We start from the raw sequence: 23,590 nt of genomic DNA on the forward strand, positions 1-23,590 counted from the left end.
GCAGGGATCAAACCCAGGTCCTTCTGCATCAAAAAGCAGAGGTTTCCACCACTTGAATAAAGGAGACCTCCTCGATATGGGCGTAAGTAGCAGGCTGCTATAGTTTCTGGGCCCAGCCACTAGAGGGAGACAATCAAGCACACTAAGCCAGTGTATTACAAGTGGCCTTCAAGAGCGGGCTGCCCTTCTTTGGACGGTTTAAGTCGCTGTGTCTGGAGCAAGGTAACTGAATCCAGAGGTGAACAAGGAGAGAGACGAGGGGGATTTAACAGATGCACGCGTGGAAACATTTGGCTCTTCCCCAGAAACTCTGCCTGCCAGTCTGGTGCAGGATACCAAAAAGCACAAGCCTGCAAGCCCTTCTGCAACAGGGCTCATGTAGGAAAGCTGCATGTGAAGGACTTGCAGGATTGGACCCTAACTGACACCACAATCAGCCAGTGCAACACAAGTTAGAAGCATTATACAACATCAGAACAAAGTCATTGGCCAGTTGTATCCTATAAGGGAGCACAGTTTCCAGCAGCTGCCTTTTCCCACTTGTGCTGTGGCCTGGTCACATCATACAAGCTAAACAACCTTAGACTGAGTCCCTGCTTGGGTGAGAAACCTCCAGAGATAATCAAGGTGTTGCAGAATGAGGCACTTTCCTCTGTGCCAGTAACAAACCAATTCCCCTGCCTGGGCAAGGACGTGACAGCTGAGTTCATTAGAGAACTCTTAACACCGCTACTCTTGCAAAAATTGCCAAGTCCAATGAGTGGTGTATGGGAAAAACTGGGTTAAAATTACAAGCTATCACTTTAATTTGTAAACGGTTTCCTGGTCCTGCTTGCAGTCCGTGAGGCTCTCCAGGGAAGCATGTGTGATCCAAGTCACTTTGCAGAGAGCAACCTGGAGCAAAGGAGTGCCTCTCTGTTTTAAGGAGCAGCCTGCTTTGTCACTCTCTGGTTTTGGGTTCTTGTGTGATAGGGTTCTAAATTCTGCAAAATAAAATAGTGTTTACATTACAACCTTTCAACATGAGTATTTTATGTTTTGGTTTTAATTTGTGAGTGCGCTATGGGCATAAAATATCCAACTCCTGCAGTCACATTCCGCCTCCCTAACTTCCCTCTTGCAGTTTCATTGAGTGTGGTAGTCTTCACTTCCTGTCCTCAACTGTTGTGAAGTATTGCTGTGATCAAAGACACAGATGCCTGCAGTGCTCCACGGTTGGGGGTCAAGTGAACCCAGAATAGCCCACACAGGGTGACTGTAGAGCTTAGCAGGTGCCAAACTCTCAGACAGCCTCAGCGGTAAGGCTCTGCAGAAGTACTGAGTCCGGGCATCACATTCTGTTCTCTAGCATCTGCCACAGTGCAGTGAGCAAACACACTTAACTGAATGGAACAGCGATGGTCCAGTAACCTGATGTGTAAGGAAAAGCGTAGGCTAGCCCTCTCCTCCCATCTCAGCTACTTCTTGCCAAGCCCTCAAACCCCTTCAGTAGCTTAGATCTACTAACCTTCAGGACACTGCATAGCTGTCTCCACCTCTGTTCTTACTATCTCTCCTCCTCCTCCTCCCACCCCTTTTCTTTCATCCTCCTCTCACCTGCATGACTTCTTCCCTGCTCATTTCTATGCTTAGAACTGCCTCCCACTTCCCGCACACCCAGCCATCTCCTACATTCAGCCTTGTTGCATGGTTCTCTGCCCCTCTCACATCTCCGCCCCTTTGCATTAGGTGTTTGGTCCAATCATTATGGGCGTGTTTGTCCATCTTCCTTAATCAGTCACTTGGGGCAGGGGCCTTGCCTTAACAAAGAATACTCTGCTTGAGCATTTCTGATCACCTAAGGGTTAACAAACTGAGCCACCTCATCCCTGGAGGTTGATAATTATCATTCCCAGTTTACAGATGGGGCAAACAGCCACAGAGAGATGAAGTCACCAGCCCAAGGTTACTCAGTGAGTCAGGGCAGAGCTAGGACCACAAAGATCTGTGTTAGATCTGCAAATCTATCCATCCCCCCCCCCCCAGTTATTTGTAGAGGACAGTGTGAACATCATGCCTCCTATAATCTAAGATAGGGTGTCTGATGGGAAAGTGATCTGAGAATTAGAGTGGAGCCTTGCACCATTTTCCCCTCTTTGAGATGCATGAAGCAGATTTAAATGGATTTGCCTCTTGGTGAGATATGTAAAAGAGGCCATCGCTACCTGATTGAAGTCCAGAGAGATGAAGCATCAGCAATGTTCCCTTAAGCATGACTAACTGTGAAGAACAGTGCCAAGGAGATGAGTTTTTGGGGACAGCAAGTGAGATTACAGTTAACTAGGTTGACCAGATATCCCAATTTTATAGGAACAAGTTCTGATATTTGGGGCTTTTTCTTATATAGGTGCCTACTACCCCCCTCCCAATTTTTCACACTTGCTATCTGGTCACCCTACAGGTAACAGCCCACTAATGTTTATCTAAGAGGAAAAAGGAAATCATTGACTGAGAGAACTTGCTGCAGGTTACCACAACACCAGCTGCTGACTTCTGTAGCTCAGAAGAGCCACTGAAACACCAAACTGGCCCGTGTCATCTAAATGGGGGAAGAGACACTTGAAGGCAGAAGCTGCCCAAGGAGTAGGTTGGGCAATTTCTCTGCCTAGGTTTATTAAAGTAAGGAAACACTGACAGAATGGAGGGCTGTAGTGGATTCTTTAGTCAAGGACCATTTCATTGGATCTCATTTGCTGAGACTAAAGAAGGCGGGAAAAGCTCAGGATCAGACCTTTAAATATGCATCCCTTATAACATGTCAGATTAATGTCACACCTTCCATCCTGAAGAATCCCAAACTCTGCATGGTGACAGGTTTCAGAGGGGTAGCCGTGTTAGTCTGTATCAGCAAAAACAACGAGGAGTCCTTGTGGCACCTTAGAGACAAATTTATTTGGGCATAAGCTTTCGTGGGCTAGAAAGGCAGAGACCAACCTCTGTGACAGCATGTGTGCATGTGCGGGGGAGATTTTGATTCAAACACCTGTGCAAAACCTTATCCTCCAGTACCTGAGGGAGAAGAGATGGTGTTGACTGTATATTCCAGTTTTACAAATTAGAAATACAGGCACCTCAGGCCCGAAGTTCCCATTAAGGATTGCTGCTTCTCAGAGATGCTCTATTTCCCACACACAGCAGATCTGGATTGTTTTTTCTTTTTAATTAAAAGGCCCCCCTATTCAATAGACAACAATTTGCTCCATCTATCCACCTTGGAAGGACAAAGCTCTGTCCTGAACCTGCTGGGATTTGAACCTCTGTTTCCAAGAAAGCTTAGGTGTCACCAGTTGGATGTTTGCACCACTGAGTCATTCAGCTGAGTGTTGGGGAAATCTCCTGCAGAGACTGGCCACAGCAGGAGATGGGACAGTGGATGGGGTGGCCCAGTGCTTTGGGGTGATGCAGAGAAGCCCAGCTGGTGGGTCTTGCTCACATGCTCAGGGTGAAACTGATGGCCAGATTTTGGGGTCAGGAAGGAGTTGAACCCCCAGGTCAGATGGACAGGGACTACGGAGTGATGGGGGGATGGTTCGCCTTCTTCTACAGCATGGGGCACAGATCACCACCTGGGGTCATCTGGACATATCTTGTCTAATTAATTCCCTGCCATTGCAGGGGGCTCAAGCATTGGTGGTCTTCGCCTCTCCCTGTGGCACACAATGGTTTCGTTTCCCGAGGACTGAAATGCTTGGGTCTAATGTGAGTCTCACTACAGTGTTACCTAGGTGGCACTTAGGTTCTGTGCCATACAGGAGGTCAGACTAGGATGATCTACGGGTCCCATCTGGTCTTAAACTCTATGAAACAAGCTACCCCTGCCAGTAAAATACAAAGGGGGCCAGTTTTGCCCATTCTCTCACTTACCTAGGTGCTTTTTGATCTTGGCTGCCCTCAAGGATTTCTTTCTGTAAAGTACTTATGGCCCCTCTCTCGTGCCAGTCAGTGTGTTTATCCTTCCACACCCCCTGGAAGTAGGGCCGTGCTAATATCCCCTTGCACAGATGGGGAACTGAGGCAGAGAGAGGGAGAGACAGAGAGAACGTCTACACAGCCAGCAGCAGTGACCCTCCAAGCCTGGGTCGACAGACTTGGGCTCCCACTGCCATGCTCAAAAGAGCTGTGCAGGCAGTGGCTCTTTTAAGCCAGAGCACCAGGCTGAGCCACATCATCTCAGGCGGGGAGGGAGAGCTCAGTGGTTGGAGCACTGGCCTGCTAAACCCAGGGTTGAGAGTTCAATCCTTGAGGGGGCCATTTAGGGATCTGGGCCAAAAACTGGGGATTGGTCCTGCTTTGAGCAGGGGGTGGGACTAGATGACCTCCTGAGGTCCCTTCCAATCCTGATAGTCTAGGATTCTGTGACCTATACAGCTCTATCCAGTGCAGGAGGCTCACTGCTACAGCAGGCTGTGTAGACATAACCCAAGAGACTTGCCCCAAGTGGGGGAGCAAGGAATTGAACCCAGGTCTCAAGTCCCCGGTTAGCACCCTAACCACTGCACCACCCTCGCTCTCCTGACAAAGCTCCCGGTGTAGGAAAACTCTCAGGCTGGTATTTTCAGTGGGGCTCGGCGGGAGAATAACAACATCCTGTCTAACAGAGGTCGGTAGGAGAGATTCTCCCTTGAGAGCACCTAGTTCACTCACCGGATTACAATAAAGGTGAGATGGAAACTCTCAAAGTCACTTGATTGATCATAAGACTCTATTGATCCCCAAGTGAGAGCCCCTCTCACCTCCCCCGGCCCCGCATCCAATTGATCAGCATTCACTTGGGCATCAGTATAGAACAAGAGTGCTGAGAAGGGTTGGGAGCAAATCCTCCCACTGATCAGTGTAGAAACCAGTGCAGCCAGGGAGGCCAGACTCTTCCCCCGCGTCAGTCAGAAATATCAGTGTCTGCTTTCTTCACAGCTGGAGCCGACACCCTAAGGTCACACAATACACTCCCTAACAGGTGTTAAAACATGGAGGATCTGGGGCACAGCAGGGGAACTGAACGGCAGGTGTTTGGGGGGGGAAAAAGGAGGGGGAATTAATTTTTTATACTGCAAGATGATCGGGGATTACATCCCCCCCCACACACACACACAATTTCAATGGGCCTTTTTCACACATGCAGGTGAAGTTTGGGCAATCACTGCTGTGGAGAGAACACCACAAACTCAGCTGCCCTCTGAGCAGGATGTAGCCTGCTCAGACCACTCTGGCTTGTGTCAGGCTGCAACAGAAGTCTGCAGAGCTGATTAAGAATTAAACAGCTTTTTATTCACAATGATCACAGGAGCTGCTGCCAGCTCACCTTGTTCTCAAGACCTGCCCTCTTCAATTCATCATATTTGTTTCTTAAATGCTTCTCCCTCGGACAGGGGGCTCCTCGCTCCACATTCTTTTCTATAGGCATTGAGAAGTGCGTGCTAAAGGTTGTGGGAGCTGATAATGATCCATAAATCACAATTTTAGGGCCTGATCCAAAACCTATTTAGATTGATGGAAAGGCTTCGGTGGGTGTTAGATCAGGCTCTTGCTGTATGGCCCTGTGTGGCATGGCCTTTACCATCAGGTCTATGGATGACTAGCCGGCGTTCAGCCCCCTACCATACAGATTCCTGTAAGTATTCCAGTCTCTGGAGCAGCCTCGTCTCTCTTGTTACCATTGCTGGCAGTAGACTGGTTCCCATCACAACCAGTTTCTAGGTTGGAATGTTTCCTTTCAGTCACAAGTGGTGACTTCAACAAATAATTTTGGTAAAAAAACTCAAACCTCAAAAATGTCCATTTTTATTCAACATTCAAAACATTGTTTGACCCAAATAATTTTTTTTTTTTTGGTGTTTTGTCTTGCCAACTCCCCACCCCCACAAAAACAATTTCAGTTTTGTTTTGAGGGGGATAGGATGGCTGAACCGAAAAATCCACTTATTCACTCAGCTTTACTTGTAAGTCCTGTTGATTCTGTCCTTGCCCCCCGTTCCTCCCTGTCCTGGGACATTAGCTTGTCTGCCAGTTGCTTTGCATTGGCCTTCAATTTACTCTCCATAGTTGTCTGGAAACCCCAATTATCTCACTGGACTGGTGTGTGGCATGAGCCTGGATTATCCTTTGTGCGCATGTTTGATGGCTGGATCCAAACCAGCTCCCCACTTCACCTCTTTTGCCATGATAGGCCACCTGCCGATTTCCCCACTTGCTCCCCAATTTAGGCGAGACATTTTTTGCAGTTTTCTTGGGAGAAGAGAAGGATGCATTTGAAAGGGACATGCTCTGCACCCAGGGATCAACGGACATTATGCAGGAGAGATTTTTTTCTGGTTACTTTCTGATTGTAACAGAAACCTCAGTCTGGTTACCTATGAGGAAAAGGCCTTCTGGTTGATCTTTTCTACCATATCATTACAGCCACCCTTCTGGTTTACAACTGAGGTTAGCCTGTGGTCTTTTACATTTCTTTGATGTATAGAATCTTCAGCACTTGAAAGGAGGTTCCTTATAGACAGATATTGGCTATCATTCAGTTCCTATACTCTTTAATTCTGTGAAAACACTGATCCATGTGTTTGAGATGCTCTGGAAAAATCAATTACTACTAAGTTTTATATCCAGCGAGTAAATTGCCATATCTGATTATTCCCCACCTGCCTATGACAGGTTTCCACAGCACACGGGTTGAGATACAGTCGCTTGGTTTATTTGAGAGGAGAAAGAACACGTGGGACTATTCCTGGACAATTTGCTACTGTAACCACCATTTTCATTACTCCAAGAGGAAAAACTGCATCTATTTGCCTGACTTGCCGTCCTGAAAGATCACATATGCAGTATATCTTACCATGTCTAAACCATGAAATGATTCTGAAAATAAGATTACAATTGGAATTTCTGAGCACCTAAGTTTGCTGACAAACAACCTCCTTTGTAATTGCATCGGTATGGGAGCCCACCGTTACACAGTTAAACATATTTCTACTGGCTTAAAAAAAGCAGGAGAAGTGTAGATTTTTGATTTAAAGGGAGTGTGTATAACAGAGCCAGGAATCCAAGGATCCATTTACTCAGCCATTCACATCCTGGGTGACCATGAGCAAATTGCTTCACCCGTGTGACTCAGTTTCTCCGTCTGTAAGGTGTGGGTAATATTCACCAACCTCACATGGGGGTTTGAGGCTTAATTAACATTTTAAAACTGTTTTAAGCTCTTAAGACTCCAGGTTCTCTAGCAGTATGGATTAAAGCATTATTATTGTTTCTACGGTCAGGCAGGCCCAAACTTGCAAAGGGTTTGGATGTGGCTATTTGAGTGGGCTCAGCACCACTGGAAATCAGGCCACAGGTACCTGAACAAGCAGTCAAAGTTAGAGACCACTTTGTCGTTGAGCCCTCCCTGTGTCACCTTATAGTTTAACATAATGGTTCTCAAGCAGCGTACCCCTGGGGGTTCGCAGAGGTGTTCAAGGGGGTACATCAACTCATCTAGGTATTTGCCTAGTTTTACAACAGGCTACATAAAAAGCACTAGCAAAGTCAGTACAAACTAAAATGTCAGACAGACAATGACTTTTTTAGACTGCTCGATATACTCTACACTGAAATGTAAGAACAATATTTATATTCCATTTATTTTATATTTATATTGATTTATTTTATAATTATATGGTAAAAACGAGAGTTTGCAATTTTTCCGTACTAGCGTGCTGTGACACTTTTGTATTTTTAGGTCTGATTTTGTAAGCAAGGGAGGTGAAACTTAGGGGTATGCCAGACAAATCAGACACCGGAAAGGAGTACAGTAGCCTGGAAAGGTTGAGAGCCACTGGTTTAACAGGTAGCCCACCCAGGGAGAGGCCAAGACTCAGAGAGAGATAAACAACAACAAAAGGATGGAGCCTGCTTGATGCCTCCTCTCATTTTAGTCCAGTCCTGGTGCTAAGACAGTTAATTAGGATGGAAACCGATTTACACTCTGAATATATAGCACAAGTGTTCCCCCAAAACTAGTCACTAGCGAACAGCAGTACTTTCATGCTGGGAAGCTTTTCCTATTCTACACAAACGGAGATGGAAACTACAATCCATCGGTAATCTTCCTGAAAACACCCTCCTGGCCACTATGGATGTAGAAGCCCTCTACACCAACATTCCACACAAAGATGGACTACAAGCCGTCAAGAACACTATCCCCGATAATGTCACGGCTAACCTGGTGGCTGAACTTTGTGACTTTGTCCTTACCCATAACTATTTTACATCTGGGGACAATGTATACCTTCAAATCAGCGGCACTGCTATGGGTACCCGCATGGCCCCACAGTATGCCAACATTTTTATGGCTGATTTAGAACAACGCTTCCTCAGCTCTCGTCTCCTAATGCCCCTACTCTACTTGCGCTACATTGATGACATCTTCATCATCTGGACCCATGGAAAAGAAGCCCTTGAGGAATTCCACCATGATGTCAACAATTTCCATCCCACCATCAACCTCAGCCTGGACCAGTCCACACAAGAGATCCACTTCCTGGACACTATGGTGCTAATAAGCGATGGTCACATAAACACCACCCTATACCGGAAACCTACTGACCGCTATTCCTACCTACATGCCTCCAGCTTTCACCCAGACCACACCATAAGATCCATTGTCTACAGCCTAAGCTCTATGATACAACTGCATTTGCTCCAACCCCTCAGACAGAGACAAACACCTACAAGATCTCTATCAAGCATTCTTACAACTACAATACCCACCTGCTGAAGTGAAGAAACAGATTGACAGAGCCAGAAGAGTTCCCAGAAGTCACCTACTACAGGACAGGCCCAACAAAGATAATAACAGAATGGCACTAGCCATCACCTTCAGCCCCCAACTAAAACCTCTCCAACGCATCATCAAGGATCTACAACCTATCCTGAAGGACGACCCACACTCTCACAGATCTTGGGAGACAGGCCAGTCCTTGCTTACAGACAGCCCTCCAACCTGAAGCAAATACTCACCAGCAACCACACACCACACAACTGAACCACTAACCCAGGAACCTATCCTTGCAACAAAGCCCGTTGCCAACTGTGTCCACATATCTATTCAGGGGACACCGTCATAGGGTCTAATCACATCAGCCACACTATCAGAGGCTCGTTCACCTGCACATCTACCAACGTGATATATGCCATCATGTGCCAGCAATGCCTCTCTGCCATGTACATTGGTCAAACTGGACAGTCTCTACGTAAAAGAATAAATGGACACAAATCAGATGTCAAGAATTATAACATTCATAAACCAGTCAGAGAACACTTCAATCTCTCTGGTCACTCGATTACAGACCTAAAAGTCGCAATATTACAACAAAAAGACTTCAAAAACAGACTCCAACGAGAGACTGCTGAATTGGAATTAATTTGCAAACTGGATACAATTAACTTAGGCCTGAATAGAGACTGAGAGTGGATGTGTCATTACACAAAGTAAAACTATTTCTCCTTGTTTATTCCCCCCCACCCTCCACTGTTCCTCAGACGTTCTTGTCAACTGATGGAAATGGCCCACCTTGATTATCACTACAAAAGGTTCCCACCCCGCCCCGCTCTCCTGCTGGTAATAGCTCACCTTACCTGATCACTCTGGTTACAGTGTGTATGGTAACACCCATTGTTTCATGTTCTCTATGTATATAAATCTCCCCACTGTATTTTCCACTGAATGCATCCGATGAAGTGAGCTGTAGCTCACGAAAGCTCATGCTCAAATAAATTTGTTTGTCTCTAATGTGCCACAAGTCCTCCTTTTCTTTTTGCGAATGCAGACTAACGGCTGCTACTCTGAAACCTCTCCTTTAGTACTCATTTAGCTTGTACCCATCCCAATATGGATCAGATACGTCTCCCCATGACACACCCAATTACATTAAACACCTACTACCCTATTTTTATTCTAGTAGTGCCCAAAGACCTCCAGCCAAGATCAGGGCACCATTGTGCTTGATGCTGCATAGACACATAGTAAAATATTCTCTGCTCCAAATTCCTTACAATCTAAATAGACAAGACAAAGGGTGGGATCATGTTGCCTTTTTACAGACAGGAAACTGAGGCAGTGAGCGATTAAGTGACTTGTCCAAAAACAAATCACATGGGGTGTCTGTAGCAAGGCTGAAAATTAAATCCAGATTTCCAGAATGGCCTTACCACGAAGACCATCTTTCCTCTTTGGGTGTTTAAAGCCAACAAGCTCCCACTGGAGTGGTAGCATTAGGGTTCCTTTCCCACTAACCTAAGGTAAGGCTACCCTGAGATCAGAGGGGTGATTGCAGCTCATGGAGACATAACTGTGCTTGCTTTAGTCTAGCTAGTTCAGGGATAAGCAGCAGTGAAGATGCCAGCTGCACAACTTCAAGCATGGGCTGTACAAGCCCTCCCAGAACCCTAGGCACGTACTCATGTTGCTAGCCCGCACCCGGGCCCTGCCCCAGGGTCTTCGCTATGCTAGCTAGAAGAACGCTAGCATGGGTGTGCCTACCTAAAGTGCAACCACACCTCTGACTGCAGCGTAGCCGTACCCTGAGACAAGTGATGTTACCGTGTTTCTTAGCCCTTGTCTACACTTAAAAGTTTTGCTAGGTTAACTTTGCCAGCTCAGGGAAGCAAAAAACTAGGCTAGTATAATTCTATGCTGGGGCTTTTACTGGCATAAGTAGGTTGGCAAAAATATGTATGTTTCTTAAAAAAACCAAAAAAACTCACAATCCTACCAACATAATTATGCCTGTTAAAACTCTAAGTTCAGACCAAGCCAAAGTCTCACTTCATGACTCCTTTTCCCATTTACACGGGGTCGGAGATGGCCATGAATCTTCGCCACTCCATCTGGTCCATCGTATGGGTTTGTAAGTCTTGGAGTTCCAGTCCTTTTCTCTTCAGGATTTCTCTTGACAGTCTTTCCATCGTGTCCTCTGTCGTCCACATCCTTTCTTGCTATCCTCTTCCGCCAATGTTTTCTTTGTTGGTCGTTCTTTTCCCATTCTTATGCCCAGACCACCTAAAACATGTGCTCTCTGGCCTGTCTGTCACAGAATCCCAAGTTCATCTTCCCCCTAACGTCTGGGCATACTCCATCTACCCTCCGCTTGCCTGCCATTCTTCTCAGTATGTTATTTTTTTTTTGCTAGCTCCGTAAGACCCACCATTTCCAAACCATATAGCAGGCAGGGACGAACACATGCAGCATACACTTGTCCTTGCAGTTTTACTTAATTGCTGGTCCCACAATACTCCTGCCACCTTTTTCCACTCCCGCCCATGCACCCTGGGTTATTCTTTTCAATTCTCCAGATCTCTCTCCAGTAGCACTTAGGGTATGTCTTCTCTGTAACTAAACACCCACTTCTGACCCATGTCAACTGACTTGGGTTTGCAGGGCTATAAAATTGCAGTGCAGACATTCAGGTTCAGACTGATGGTCAGGCTCTGGGACCCCATGAGAGGGGAGGGTCTCAGAACCCGGGCTCCAGCCCAAGCTCGAATGTCTGCACTGCAATTTCATAGCCCCACAGCCAGAGCTCAAGTCTTCAGACCTGAATCAGCCATGGGTGTTTTATTTCAGTGCTAATATACCCTAAGTGTACTTCCCAAGTACACAAATTCTTCCTTCTGCTTCAGCTTCTCTCCTGAAGCTTCAGTCAACAGCTCTTCTGAAGTTATTCACGCAGGGAAGGTAGAAGTTCTCTCGAGTTCGGACCCAGCCTCAGTGTCTCTTTCATTAAATGAGAAGGGGGGGGGGAGGAATAAAGAGAGAGACAAAATACCAGCCCAACTCCAAGGGAAGAATAAAATAAAGCCACAACTTTGTGGTGACCAGAGCATCACCAAAGCCGCAGCACATACTGGAAATGCTGCCACTGTTGGGGTTGTCTGGGCCCACAGATGCTTTTAGGCAAAAGATTTCACGTGCACACCAAGCTCAAAGTGAAAGTCCAGCCACCGCTTCTTCCATAGGCTTGCTGCACGAAGTGTATTCCTTATAGAGGTTTTTAGGGTATTTTTTTTTTAAGAAGACAAAAATTAGCTCTATAATTAGAATTGGCAGAAGTAAGCAGATATTAGGTTTATTCAATGACCATTTAACAGAAGGCTGTGTTTCAACATGTTACACTTTGCTCTACTTACAAGTTTATTCCTTTAAAGGGTTTAGCTATGAATCCAGGATAGTGATTTATTGCTACACTAGGGACGTTCTGTAGACCGCTGTTGGTGTGTGCTTTGTAGGAGCCATGATACCCAAGTATGAAGGAGGGCCTGATCCTGACCTCATACCGGGGTCAATCAGGAGTAACTCTTCATTGCAACCAGTGGAGTTATAAAAACAGTGCAAAAGGAAGAGCAGGCCCACAACATCTTCATCACAAGTGATGTGCACCAAGCACTGGAACCAAAGCCCGCTGCAGACAACGGGAAGCTTTGCATTGACTCCACTGGGCTTTGGATTGGGTCCCCAAAACAGCTTATTGCTATTCAAGCGTGGCCCTTAGCATTTTACTTTTAGACAAATGCTTTACAACACTTTGGGAGGGGAGGGACTTGTGAACTGTATCCTTCTACTGTGAACATAGTTCCTAATGAAATTATGAGGAAAAAACTTATGGGAAAAAGTTAAACTGACCACTCCACGTTACTGATTTGCATACACTCTGGCCAAATGCAGATACCTAAAATTAGGTCCTTAAATCCATTTTTAGGCTCTCGGTAACATGATTTTTCAAAGGTCTGACAGTGATTTTACAGCTGTGCTTGGAAAGGACTTTTGTAAGCTTTGGTAGTTACTAGGTTTGTTTGGTGTTTTTAAATACGGTACCAGAGGGATGTATGGCGCTTTACCAAATAGTTTAAAATTATATATATTTTTGCCTATCAGGGGTTACTATAGAAGTTAGATCTAGTACAGCAAGCAACACCACAGAGGGGAAGGTCAACAGATAGGTTGTCAGTTGCTTTATACAAAAATCTTGTTCTAAGCTGAAGAAGCGAAACCAGGGATTTAAAAAAAAAAAAAAAAAAAAAAACAACCCACCAACTACCACCCAAAACCACAAGGGTAGAAGTCAGCCAAACACATCTAGTAGAGCTGAGCAGAAAACTAGTTCTCCACGACCACACCCCCGCAGCAATTTCCAAGCATAAGAAAAACCGGTTTGTCACAATATTTATTTTATGTATTTATTGGCAAAAACAGGACATTTCCCCTGGAAGTTTCCACATCAACAAAATAACCATTTTCTGTCAACGACTCTTGGATGGAAATTGTTTGACTAGTTCTAGTAGAGTCTTTAGGGAGGAAGATAGATTATCGTTTATATTACAGTAGCATCTGGAGACTGCAACCAAGTTTGCTTGCACTAGGCACTATACGTACATATAGTAAGACAATCCCTGCCGTGAAGGGCTTACAGTTGAAATAGGCAAGATAGCAAAAGGGTGTGAGAAAGAAAGGATTCTGATCTGCATTTTACAGAGGAGGACATGAGACACAGTGATGAAGGGACATGCCCAAGGTCACGCAAGAAGTCTGCCCCAGTCCCATGTCTTAACCACAAGGCCATGCTTCCCCTCTAGAATTGCACGTGATTATTACTGGCATGAGAAGCAGCATTTAAACCAAAATACAGCATCCCTCTGTGGACGTCCCCTTTCTCCTACGTACCCGAGAATATGAATCGACGCCTGCCCTACAGAGAGTGAAAAAGGCTCCATGGGATCAGCCCAATGTGCTTAACTGATGGATTATCTACAGTGACCATGCAACTGGATCCTAATAAACTTTTCTCTAACAGACTCCACAAAATGACATAGAAAGTACAGCGAAAAGCTGGTGGAACTATGAGAAGCAAAACATGTATATAAACCCCTCTAAATAGCAAACTAAACAAACTTACCAAAACAGCTGAGAATGACAGCTGCTCCAATCTAGAAACCTAAATAGGTGCACAAATCGAAGCCAGTAGAACCTAGAGTAAATAGCTCATTTTTATCTGTATTCCAGCAGTGCCTAGACCTCAAAAGGCCCCAATCAAGATTGGGCCACCACCGGAGCATAGCATCCACATAGTTTGTACCTGCCCTGAAGAGTTTTCAGTCTAAATGGAAAGACAAAAAGTCAGAGGGTAAACAAAGGGAAGTGACTTGCCCAAAAATCACACAACAAATCAGTGGCAGAGCCAGAAGTACAATCCAAGGCTCCTGAGTCCCAGTCCAGTGGCCTATCCACTAGACCACACTGCCTCTCAATCCAAACATTTCAGTGGAGAAACTTTTGAGGTATACGCACTTCCATAAAGCTATGTCACTCCCATTATCAAAGCCATTTTGATCTGCCAGCCCTCCAGCAAAGCCTCGTGGTCACCTGTTATCAGGTGGACTCGTCTCCCGATGATCAGTAATCTCAGTCCTCAAAAACTCCTCCATATTAATCCCAAAACCAGCAGTATTCGTGGCCAGGAAGAGAAAGGCCCTTACACTTATCAACAGGGCTCTGTGTCTTAGTTTTGTAGTGTTTAACGATCCTTATCGAAAGCCACTTACCAGATCACACTCTTACACCCCGACGCCTTCCCGGAGAGCAGCCTCTGGAGCCGAAAAGCAATTCACAATTCCTGGAGAGAGACAAAAGATCAAGCATGAGGTTAAGAACAGTGCCAGCGGAGTCCCTGAGGGTTCTTGGAAAGCACACAGAGCACAATGCTGACCCTGACTAGCAGAGAGAGGGCTCCACTCCTAGGTACTGGCCTCTCGAGTTCATCGCTGGGGGAATGAGGTGAGGTGGCACCTCAGTGAAGTCATCCCACCCCACCCCCTAAGGTTCACAGACCCTGTTAAGAGAGGGTAAGGGAGCCCCTTTCCGAGTCTTCATTGCCTCAGCCTGACAACTGCTTTCTTCTGGTTGTCTTATGATGTACAGCCCCAGTTTTGTTGGGTGCTGTATAACAACTTCTCTCCAAGAAGGTCACACCCATTTCAGCCCCACTCTGAAACCTGCGCCCCAATCCTGCCCACCTCTTCCCCCACAACTTTCCTCACCCCCTAAGCAAGTCTTCAGCAAGTCCCAGTTCTCTCTAGCGGACAGCTCAGCCCGTGGGCAGGTGAGTCCCTTTCCTGCATGTAGTCAGTTTTCAGGGAGCACAGATTGTAGGGACTGATGTTTCTGCACCTTAACCTGCACCTCCTGACTTAGTCATGCCCCTGACACAACTAGCATTTGAGCACCTGGGGCAACCCTTATCCCTTCTAAAGGAGACAGTGGGGGGGCTTCCCTTCTCTGCTCCCTTGGCATGCACAAGCCACTGGGCTCTCGGGGATCTTGATACAGCCAAACACTGACTTTAAAAATTTCCTCTTCCTCAGTTCCTTACACAAGCTCTCAGCTGACCACTCACTCTCGTGATCAGGAAAAAAAAAATGAAACAGAATTTGCTGAATTAGCAAAATTAAAAAAAAAAAAAAACAACAACACTGCAGGATTGTGTTCATTTTGAGAAAGTTCTGCCAGAAGCCAGGCAGGTGTCTGATGGAACCCTACCTGCCAGACAAGTTTTGAAACCTGCCTGGTTTCCTGCCGGCTCACCCGCCGGTGGCCCTGGCTCCCAGTTCTTCATCAGCCCAGGGCACAGTATCCGCAACCACAGAGTAGCCCACCAGGTGCCATGCCCTGGAGACAGGGCTCCCAGCAGGGCTAGGCAGAGAATGGTAATTCCATTTAGGAAAATTTTGTAATTTGGGGGTTTTGTTAGGAACTGGAACAAAACCAGATCTCAAAAATCTCCTTGAACTGGAATGATCATTCTCTACCCAACTCTACCACTCCCTCCTGTCCAAACTTCCTGTGCCTTGACTTGTCCATCTGAGAAGTGAGAACAGCTGACTGCAGACCTCACCAGGATGTTGTGAGGCACAAGTCACGATGTCTGTGAAGTCAAGGTACGAGAGAAGCATGCATATTATCCCAGCAGAACCATCCCTCTAGTAAGCAAGTAAGCCCCTTTTAACAACTCTTCGGAGTGCGAGCTCAGAGTTCGCTAGCATATGGCAGCCACCGAGCTATCTGCCAAATCAGAACTGCTCTCCTTATTCAGAGAGACAAGGTGGGTGAGGACCAACCTCTGTAGGTGAGAGAGAGAAACTTTCACGCTTACACAGAGCTCGTCTTCAGATCTGGGAAATGTACTCACAGTGTCACAGCTAAATACAGCAGTTGGTCCAACAAAAGCTATTACCTCACCCAGCCTGTCTCTCTAATATCCCGCTACCAATGCGGTTACAACAACACTGCATATTCTTTATTCAGGGCATTTACTTTAAGCTTTAAAAAAAAAGCCATGTTTGCTCTCGAGTGATGTTTAATAAAAGCTGGGGATTTTTAAAAGTTCTTATGGTAATAGGATCCCATGGGGACAAAAGCAGAATTTGAAGTGAATAGCACTGTGCAGAAGCCTTTACAGATTGAGACTATGAAGAGAGTTCTGGTAAAGGGTTCATATGACAATTGGAAGTCAATAGGACTTCCAGTGACCTCCATGACTTGGGATCAGGCCCTCAGTAAGTGGGCCTAGAGTGGCACATAAATATATTCACCATGACCAGAATTTCAATTAATCCACATTGTGGCATATCTAGGGTACTATAAAGATGACACTTGGGCTTAGTGTACATGTGAAAATTGGGACAGCCCAAAATGCGGATGGCTTAGAACATAAGACGCATCCCTGACCTCCGTGCAGTCATCCAGCTGAAAAGGGATTCTTTCCACAGCAGTATGCAAACAGGTAGGGTTCGATCCTGCACTATCCACCCCTGAAGCCACTTTCACATCTAGCTGGGATCCCCCCAACTCAATCCCACTTAGCAATATGGGAAGAGCAGAGTGGTCATTGTTTCATGTAGCAGAGGTTGAGGACTCCATGTTTCTAAAACTAAACCAGCTCTTTGCAGGTAGTATTCCAGCCATGTGCACACAGACTAGCTTCCTGGTTCCTCCTCCAAACTCTTTCCTCCAAGTTCTATGCAGATTACTACAGTCAGGACCCTTTGACACTGGTTTGTGATACCCCAGGCTGAGAACCCCTGGTGTATCAGTTTCAAAGAAGGACAGGCAGTGCTCACCCTGCACGACCTTTCAAAGATACCACTGCTCTAGTTATCAGGATGGGGATTAATTTGGTGCTGAAATCTCCCCCTGCAGGATGGAACATGAGGCTAGCTACACCAGTGATAACTTGTCAAACCTTTGTTTAGCGCCAGTTGATCTCCTGTGTGAACAACAGGGCTAAAGCATTATCTCCTTACAGTTACCACCAAATGTAGCAGACCCCAGCACTCCCAAGGCAATAAATACCAAGTGCAATGAAACCCGTAATGAAATCTCAGACTAAGAGGCTATCAATTGTCTAATATTTTCTTTAAATATTTAAATGTACATGAATGGGGGAAGATGCTTTTTTGGGGGAGAGTCAATGGCCCAAGCAAAGGGGCCAGAAGGAAATGCCACAGATATTGTGCTTACTCCAAAGTAGCCTGATTTTGCCACAAACACATTCAGGCATGTATCTCCATGCTCCTGACAAACATTAATTAGGCATCAAAACACTCCTGTGAGGAAAGTATATTACTGCCCTGAAGTGGCGTGAATCCATGACTTCCATCGACCTCTCTGATATTTTCTGCCCCAGGGCTGGAGCGCCAAGCCAGCCCCACCCTCGCAGCTCCCCCCTTAGTGGTGGAGGGGACCCTGCAGCTGCCCAGCCGCAGCCGGCGGCCCCTGCAGCTCCCAGCTGCCCTGGGGGTGAGAGTACCCGGCAGCAGCTGAGCCCCATGGGCAGTGGGACCCCACAGCTCCCACACACTGCAGCGGTGGGGGACCCGGGAGGCCAACCAGCAGCGGTGGCTGAACCTGCCTACCCCTTTTGTCAGGGACAGGTCACAGGCTTCCATGGATTTTTGTTTATTGCACGTGACCTGTCCATGACTTTTACTAAAAATATCCGTGACAAAAACTTGTCTTTATTGCTCTAGAATAAAGCTATGCTATTGCTGAGCTTTCCCTTCACACGAGTCACGTGGAGAGGGCAGCTGGGCGGGGTGGAGGGGGGTGGGAGAAGGGCACATGTTGGGACAGTCCTTCAGCCAGTGTCCAGCAGCAGAGGCTCCGGGTTTTCATCAGCCTAATGCCACTGAAGTCGATGGCGCTATACTGATTTACATAGATCTTGTAAATCTGGTGTCCTGGGCTCCAGCTGTGCAGGCTTCTCAATACCAGTCACAAGCCACACACAGGCAGCAGCTTGCCAGTTATTCTCACACTGCAGTAGAGCAATATATAGCGGAGGGATAGCTCAGTGGCTGGAGCATTGGCCTGTTAAACCCAGGGATGTAAGTTCAATCCTTGAGGGGGCCATTTAGGGATCTGGGGCAAAAATTGGGGATTGGCCCTGCTTTGAGCAGGGGGTTGGATGAGATGCCCTCCTGAGGTCCCTTCCACCCCTGATAGCCAAGGATTCTCCCCTAAGGGCAGGGCAAAGACATTAAGGGGCATGCGTGGGTTGTAGCGTTTGTGCTTCGTGTGTGTGTGTGTGTGTCCCTTTTCAGAGGTGCTGAGTGTGCCCAGTTCCCATTGACTTTGGGTGGAGCGATGGATCTTCAGCACCAAGGGGGCTCAAGCTGAGCATGTGAAAGGCAGCAGACACTTCTCAAAGTTTTGGCCCTCATCTTCCAAGAGGGTTTCAATTCCTGGAGGACAGAAATTGAAGCTGTTTTCTTATTCCCTCCCCCCCTTCCCAAAACAAGATGTTTAAAGCCTGTGAAACAAAAATACAGGGCTTATCTTGGAGTTACAGAATCATAAGACTGGAAGGGACCTTGAGAGTCATCTAGTCCAGTCCCCTGCACCCATGGCAGGACTAAGTATGATCTAGTTCCTGCAGAGAGAAACTTATAACTCTGTATAAGAGGGAAGCCAAATCCCTCAGAACATGGCAAGCACAGGAGACAACTTTAGCTCTACGGTCCTTGTGCTAACCTCAGTTCCTTGTTTAAAAAGCAATCTCCAACCAGAAACAGGATCCAGAAGGCTTTACAAGGGGCAGCAGATCAGTTCTCAGTCAGCTTATGGCTCAGGCTACATACCTGAGGGTGTCTACGTGAAGTCAAATTCCTTTGGCTCTTCAAGGATTAATATTATCCATCCGTAGACTTCGTGAGGCAAGATATCCCTTTCACCTTACAAGTGATGAGCTGCAGAAGGGGCACATGGTGCCCTCCCCCAAAACCTCTCCTGGGGTACTGCTCCTACTTTACAGATGCAGAGAAGAACAACAAATCCCAGAAGATCCCTTTCCAAGCTCAACACAAGTGGTTATTTCCAAGAAAACCACAATAAACTCTGCCATGGTCAGTTCAGAGAAGCTAAAAGCTGAACGTGCTACTGCTCTCTTCTGGGCACTACTGATTGCACACCTGGGTACACAGCTGACTGCCCTTAAGGGGATAACGATGCCCTGCTGAAACTTCAGACATGTGCTCTACTAACTTATCCGCTATGCAGAAATGTTTGGTGTGGGATCATACCATATGCTGACCTGGTAACAGGCCTTTTGGTGAGAATACTTAGTATTCATGAACATAGACCTCAGTGTTTAAAATGAAAGGTACACAACCCCACTTTGTCCAACGGGGTTTCTTGCAGCTGCAATGGTCTCTGTACACACATCTCACTGCAGGATCAGGGCATTATTTCTTTATTTGCACATTCAAATATATTAATTATGGCTATGACTAATAATCATTAATGGCAAAAAGGATGAAGGCTGAAGACACATGATGTAACATAGGGGCAAGTGAATAGCAAGATTCAGACATCGTAACCACCCCTCCATACCCCCAGTCTGCAACAGAATTTTAAAAAGATCATTACAGATGACTCAGGGTTATAATATCTTGTAGGACCTGAATCAGGATATAGGCCCATTGTGTCTTGGACTGTTTGGTGCAAGCAGCGTAGTTTGCAGAGGAAGTACAGATTAAAGAAATTCCTAAATTCTAATTCCAGTAATTGAGAGTGTGGTCTGGGGTGAATCATTTTGCTTCTTGGTGCCTGAGTTTCTCCATCTGTAGAATGAGGATACTATTTCTTCACCTCATAGGAGTGTTGTGAAGCTCAGTGAGTTAGTTTGTACGTTGCTATAAAGCATAAGAGTTATGGCCCAGATCCACCCAGGTAATTATTTTGACTCCTAACTTCCACTGCCTTCAACGGAAGCTAGGAGCCAAGATACCTTGTGAATCTGGGCCTAAACGATGACGATGTTTGGGAGAGAAAAGTACATCACCATGCAGACACGCAATGGCAGTCAATGTTGGTTGGTGACGGAAGAGTGAGAAAACAACGAATGGAAAATTCCCTGAGTCTAGCTACTCCCAAACACAAAAATGACAACCACTTAACTTAAATTACCTGTAGTCATCAACCTTTACTGAATACTCTTTGACTTTAACTGAAAGCCCCATTCCACTTAGTCACCACACTCTCCATACAACACCACCTTGAATATCTCTTAGGTAAAAGTGGTGTTGTAGCCCTGATGGTCCCAGGATATTAGAGACACAAGGTGGGTGAACCCAGACCTAACCAAGAGCCCTGCATAGCTCAAAAGTGGCTCTTTCACCAACACAAGTTGGTCCAATGAAAGATATTACCCCATGTGCCTGGTCTCTCTTCTGTAATGATCATCCTCAGCTGAAAGGTGCTTTACCATCCTTAGGTCTTGCCCCATAAACCCTTATGCTCAGGAATAAGCTTTACTTACACAGCCAGTCTCCTTGACTGAGCAGCCCATGAGCAGAGAGGAAGGATGGGCTAGTGGTCAGGGCACCAAACTGGGACTCCTGGCAGAGCCAGGAACTGACCCCCAACCTTCCTATATGACTTGCCCAAGGTCATTTAGACCCAGCTTACCAATGGGAGTTAGGTGCCTAAGTACATTTGAGGGTCTGGGCCTTAATCTCTCTGTTCCTCATCTTCAAAATGGGGACCTAACAGGGACATAGTGAGGATAAATATTTGGGAGGGGCCATATAAAAATGGAGCTAGAGCAGCAAATGTGAATTACAAGGGCCCCCACCAAAAAACACTGACCTAGAGAGGTCACTGGTCATTGCACACATAAATACACTGCCCCCTTCATGTAGCTGCAGTGTTTTGCCCACCTCTTGGTGACCAGGAGAAGTGGATCTGGTTTCTTTGATGCCTCATGGAGTCATCAGAAATATCGATCAGTAAGTGCTGGAAACATTGGCTGGTTTGTGTTGAGAACATACTGTCCACGCCGAGGTCCTCTCGGGGTACACAGGCCTCTGGGGCGGCCCGTTTTAGTTATGACCAAAATCCAGCAGACTTCTGAGGGGGCAGCAGCCAGTGCCCCCTTCTCTGCCCTCCCCGCCACCCCCGTCTCATCCCGCCAAGAAGCCGGGGATCGGCTCCCTCCTGAAGCCGGTGTCCACGCAGCACCTGGGTCAGCTCCAGGACCCGGGGGCAGAAAAGGCTTGAGACCGGCAGCACCAGGGTGTTCGTCGCTGCACGCTGGCCGCGCCCGCCCGCTTCAGGAGCGGGTCCGGGGCCCGCGCGGGGCTACGGTCCCGGGCGCCCGGCAGCTCCCGCTCGGTTCGGGGTCCCGCCCGGGCTGCAGCGCCGGGCGCCGACTGGCCCAGCCGCCCCAGCGCCGGGGCCCTTTACGCCCCGCCGGGCAGTGGGAGGAGCAGGGGGCCGGGCCGGCCGCCGCGCTCCAGTTGCGGCGCGCAGGGGCTGCCCGGCATCTGTCTCCGCCCGCATCCACAGGAGCCGGGCCCGCCCGTGGGGTCCCCCCGCCGCCGCCGCCGCCGCCGCCAGCGCCCGGGAGAAGCCACCAGCCCCGCTCCCGTGCAATGAGCCTCCGAGCCCAGTAAGTGCCTCCCCCGCCCCGCCGGCCGGGGCTCGCAACCGAGCCGCCAGCCGCCGCCTCTCTCCCCAGGGCTCGCGCGGTGCCGTGGCTAGGATTTGGGGGGAGGCTGGTCTGCGGGGGGCGTCCGCTGCTTGGAGCGAGGAGAACGGAGCCCCCCGTCCCCTTGCCGTGCTGCTGTTCCTCCTCCTCCCCCCCCCCCCCCCCCAGCAAATAACCAGCGGGGGGGATCCCTCCACCTCCTTGCAAATCACTGCCCACCTCGCCTTCTGCCGACCGTGGAGCGCCCTTGTTACTCCAGGGACCCAAATGCGGGGGGAGGCTACTCCGAGCCCCCGTGGCTCTGGGGCAGCGGGCATTCGCTGAAGCCGCTGGGAAGGATTGTTCCTATCAATGGAGCCCTGCTGGCGATTTAATGAAAGGTTTCTATTGGGGGCCACGCTTGCATTGCTTCGGGTCTGTGCTTTGAGAACGGGGCAGGGCTGAGGGAGGGGGAATCCTGGTACTGTATCGCAGTGTCCCACCGACCCCCCTCACCTATTGCTGCATGATCGATTGAGGTTACCGTTTAGCTGGTGGTTGTTGTCGTGTCCCTTATGAGACAAATGACAAGGACTCCCCGCCCCGGATCCTGCTGGAGGTTATGCTCAGGTGTCTACCTGGCTGCTTTAAGTGGAGGAAAGGGTTACAGAGCAAGGATAAACCATACAGCAGCGGGCTCCTGGCTTGATTCTGCTGTCTGTCTTGACAGCTGTGGATGGACGGCTGTCCTTCTTGCTTGTTGGCAATTCCACATCTCTAGCTACTCACTCTCTTTCTCTCTCTCCCTTTTTTTTTTTTAAGAGACACTAAATCTCGATGACAGCCCTGAGTGGCTGTAAACTAGGTCTGTAATGATGCAACTGTGGCATTGTATGTAGGTAGATTTGTTTCGTTTAAATATTTGATCAGGTAAAATGCATGGGGTCTGAACTTCCAGCAGTCTTCAGAGCTGCCTGGGGTCTCAAGGTCCAGGCTGGGGACCTCAGACAACAGGTATGAATTTTTGGGCTAGTAGGATGTGAAGAGAGGTGTAACTTGTGTGATTGCTTGGCAGACTTTTATTATTGGTAAATAAAAGAGGTTGGTGGTATTTCTCTTTCCTTATTTAGGGCCTGAGCTTGCAAGGTGCAGGGCATCTCCACTTACCAGGGAAATGAATGGGTGCTTCGTACTTTGCAGGTTCAAGGTGTGTGTGTGTATGTGTGTGTGTGTGTGTGTTAATTAATATACAAAAAACATGCTTAGCCCTTTAAGTACAGTTTTCTAGGGCCTCATGGGTTTCCCTATTGCTCACAGGGCTCTCTTCTTTGGAGAGATTTGCATTTCCCTTTTAGCAAGTTGTTTTCCCTCCTGTGGGCCTGATCCTGAGAAATATGGAGCACCTGCAACTCCCCTTGCAGTCAATGGGCCTGATTCTCCTCTTTCTTGTCCTGATTTTGCACTGGTGTAACTGCTGATTTTAGGGAAATTGCTCCTGATTTGCATTGTGTAAGTGAGAGAATCAGACCCATGCCTTTGGGCAGCGCCGGGACTTTGTGGCA

General features: G+C 47.5%; 1 protein-coding gene and 1 long non-coding RNA gene across 4 annotated transcripts in view; one reads left to right on the forward strand and one right to left on the reverse strand.

Annotated features, from left to right (window-relative positions):
- LOC125624055 (uncharacterized) overlaps positions 1-22,349 on the reverse strand; it is a 119,438-nt gene extending 97,089 nt beyond the window's left edge. Inside the window, exons 1-2 of one of the 2 annotated variants that reach the window (XR_007353194.2) lie at positions 22,269-22,349; positions 14,608-14,678 (exon numbers count right to left, since the gene is read on the reverse strand). This is a non-coding gene — a long non-coding RNA (uncharacterized LOC125624055). Of the gene's footprint in view, positions 1-14,607; positions 14,679-21,279; positions 21,746-22,268 lie in introns of those variants that run through there. The other variant, XR_007353193.2, reaches the window with a different exon arrangement.
- SH2B2 (SH2B adaptor protein 2) overlaps positions 21,855-23,590 on the forward strand; it is a 66,575-nt gene continuing 64,839 nt past the window's right edge. Inside the window, exon 1 of one of the 2 annotated variants that reach the window (XM_048824340.2) lies at positions 21,855-22,010. The gene's annotated coding sequence lies outside the window, so the exon portion shown is untranslated. Of the gene's footprint in view, positions 22,011-22,336; positions 22,430-23,590 lie in introns of those variants that run through there. The other variant, XM_048824341.2, reaches the window with a different exon arrangement.

This window comes from Caretta caretta, chromosome 17 (genome assembly GCF_965140235.1).
Source record: "Caretta caretta isolate rCarCar2 chromosome 17, rCarCar1.hap1, whole genome shotgun sequence".
In the NCBI taxonomy this organism is placed as follows: domain Eukaryota; kingdom Metazoa; phylum Chordata; order Testudines; family Cheloniidae; genus Caretta; species Caretta caretta.